Source organism: Pogona vitticeps, chromosome 1 (assembly GCF_051106095.1).
Source record: "Pogona vitticeps strain Pit_001003342236 chromosome 1, PviZW2.1, whole genome shotgun sequence".
In the NCBI taxonomy this organism is placed as follows: Eukaryota; Metazoa; Chordata; class Lepidosauria; order Squamata; family Agamidae; genus Pogona; species Pogona vitticeps.
In genome coordinates this window covers 127,674,320-127,677,642 of record NC_135783.1, presented here as the reverse complement: position 1 = coordinate 127,677,642, position 3,323 = coordinate 127,674,320, and the positions used below count along the sequence as shown (strand labels likewise).

Below are 3,323 nucleotides of genomic sequence, written 5' to 3'. Positions count from 1 at the left end.
CAACCTAGCAGTTCGAAAGCATGCAAAATGCGAGTAGATCAATAGGGACCACCTCGGTGGGAAGGTAACAGCGTTCCATGTCTAAGTCGCACTGGCCATGTGACCACGGAAGATTGTTTTCGGACAAAACACTGGCTCTATGGCTTGGAAACGGGGATGAGCACCGCCCCCTAGAGTCGAACACGACTGGACAAAAAAAATTGTCAAGGGGAACCTTTACCTTTTACCTTTAAATTGATTTATGAATTCCCAGGCACCAGACCCATGGGTGAAATCAATTTATATGTGCTGCAAAGTGAGTTTTCTTCAACCAGCCAGTCGGGGCCTTTTAAAATACCTCACTTCTAAATTGATTCAATTAAATGTGGTGGTATGGATGTGAACTGCTGCTGTTTGAACTTGTGCCTATGTGGATTTTGGGTGGCGGGGCATCACTGTTGTTCCTTTAAAAGAATTAAATTAAATATATATTATTTCCTGAAACATTCATCACTGCATTACTTCTTCAGTTATTTGGCACTAGAAACACCTACCTTATTCTCTCCATTCCGCTGACGAAGGAGCCAGCGGAGCAGCAGAAGACCAGCGGGCACAGAGTGGTCACTGAGCAAGTGGGGGTGCCTTACTAGATTAAAGAAAACTTAACTTCAAGATAGTAGGGCATCAACGCAACTGTAAAACAAACAAATCCACATGTCTAATCTTATCGGATACAATTAACTATTCCTTTCTGTATAAATTACAGCTCAGGTCCAGAGCTCTGTGACCTGAGCTCTGGAGACATCAAGAGGCATTCTTGAGGTGGTAGGGAAATGCATACAAAGAGTTGTACAGCGGAAAGGCACTGGACCCGCGGAAGATGGAAGTTATGCTTAAGAAAGTAGACAAAGATAGGTACATTACTCTGACAGAGAAGGAAGTCAAAGCCATTTCAAAAGAGGAGGTGGCAAAAGCTGTAGCAGGAGGTAGGCTGGGTTCGGCCCCAGGGCCTGATAGAATACTGTACCTTTACCTCAAGACTTTCAAGGAGCCCTTGTCTGAAGCATTGGGGGCCTGCTTTAGCCAAGCACTGGAGGGCGGGGAGTTAGGAGATAGTTTTTACAGGATTTTTTTGGTTTTGTTGCCGAAAGAAGGAAATTTGATGGACTTGACTGACTGGACACTTATCACACTCACCAACATAGATTGTCGCTTATTGGCAAAGATATTAAACCACAGGCTAACGAAGGTGATAGGGAAACTGGTGGTAGTAGGACAAACCTTGTCTATCCTGGGAAGAAAGATATCAGAATCCTTAGGGATTCTCTGGGAGTTTTTTGAGGGAGCCAGAGAGGTTGAGGGTGAGAGATGATTGTTACAAATGGACTGATCAAAGACTTTCGACAGGGTCGACCAGACGTACTTATGGTGGGCGTTGGAACTGAATGGAGTCCCACCTGGTTTTGTGGCTTGGCGAAAAGCGCTCTATAGATGGGCTGCAGTTGAACCACACATGAATGGATGGAAGGGAGACGAGATTGAGATAAACTCAAGGCTGAGGCAGAGTTGTCCATGGAGCCGTACATTTTGATGGTGGACCCACTTTTGGCACTTACAGAACAACATGTTTAGATCGGGGGTTTCCTGCCATTTCAGCAGAATCTCAAGAGGAGAACAATCAGAGTGGAGGATGAAGTTTGCAGCCCATGCCAATGACATCCGTGTTTTTATGTCTAAGGCCCAAGAGTTGGGATCAGTGATGGAGTTACTTGAGGCATATGGAAAGTGGTGAATAATGAGAGCAAAAGAAAATTGTACAGTTTAGATGGAAGGACAGAAGAGATGAATGGAAAGACTCTAAAGGACATTACCAGCAAACAGGTGAGAAACATGAATAGGCACACATTGGTGAGGATTCTGGGGATCCTTTTTTTCACTGAATCCGAACGGGTGAGAGGAAAACTGGAAAAAGTGGGAAAAGGGGTGCAGACCCATCTGGAGAAATGGAAGCCTTGGAAGTTTGAATGGGTATCAAAGAGTTAAAATTTACCAGCAGCAAACCACCAGGCTATGGTATATCCTCCCCCACAGAAACAAATTGACAGAGTGACAAGTAAAACTTTTACCTTAATATGGTGAATTAAGAATTTTCCACTTTCCTGAGCTGAAGGAAGGAGGTTTAGGGATGTTGGTACTAGGCCTGTTCTTCTTAGTCACTTTTCTGGTGAGCAAGCTAAAAAGGAGGACGGAAGAGGAAGGAAAGTTATCAGGTGGCGTGCAAGACGATATAGGGCAGAGCAAAGGCTGGCATAGCAAGTGGTGGAGGGAGGAACATGGCTCACCTAAACTGATGGTTGCATCAATCCTAGGGCTCAGGCTGTATGTCAGAGCTATAATGGACGGAGTAAACCAGTGGGGTGTGTGTGGAAGCGGCTTCCGTTAATGTGACCATCCCGGAATGGACTGTTAAAAGAGAGAGTTATAGGGAGGTGGTGGAGGAGGAAATTATGACATCTTTTGAAGCAAGAAAGGAGTCAAACCTTAAGTTACCTGCATAGCAACACCCTGAAAGAGAGGAACTGGCACTATTTAAAGATCAACAGACCGTTTTCTTCCTGCGGGAGACGAGATGGAGAGCGTAGCATCATGTTCTCAATGACAGGATGACAAATCTGTGGAAAAAAAGAGGAAGACCAATGGTGTAAAAAAAGGGTGCAATGTGAGAATACCAGGTGTAGGGAAGAGGGTCAGAACCTGTAAAGGAAACCTGTCCCTATTTTGTAAATGAATGCCACTCTGCTAAAACAACAACAACAACAACAACCAAACAAACCGCTTTGGGAAATGTTAGCAAATAGACTGGATCGGCCCTACTTGAAGGATCAAATGTCTGAAACTGTGTTATGGGGAATAGAGACGAACAAGGGATGGGAGGGACCAATGAGGACAGATGGAGGAAAAAAGAGTCAGAAAAATTGGAAAGTCCCTTGGTCCCTAGTCAGGATCATTAACCTGATGGTTTTAGGAGTCTTGTTTTTTCAAAGGAAGCCAAAACAGGGGAGGCAGCTGATCCCAAGGTGTGTGTATGTGTGTGTGTGTGTGGAGCAAATTCTGGTGGAGATCAACGGAGTTGCAAAAAGAGTGAGGGCCAGACAGCGGGCCTGGGAGCATTATAACTGGTGGCAATGGTTAACTGAAGGAAATCTGGGGATAATTTAATAATCAGGACTGCATAACTTGTAACCAAGTACTGTACTGTAATGTGTTTCTTTGCTCTTGAATGACTTTCCATGAGGATATGTAACTGTAACATTGTATGTGTTTATTGTGATTTTGTGCTTTTA

The 3,323-nt window shown here is 44.3% G+C and overlaps 1 long non-coding RNA gene across 1 annotated transcript; it reads right to left on the bottom strand.

The window, feature by feature from the left end:
* Positions 1–586: 586 nt before the first annotated feature.
* LOC144587644 (uncharacterized) lies at positions 587–2,431 on the bottom strand. The gene is made up of 3 exons (XR_013542814.1): positions 2,322–2,431; positions 2,106–2,212; positions 587–672 (listed from the first exon to the last, which is right to left on the bottom strand). It is a non-coding gene; the product is annotated as an uncharacterized LOC144587644 (long non-coding RNA).
* Positions 2,432–3,323: the final 892 nt, after the last annotated feature.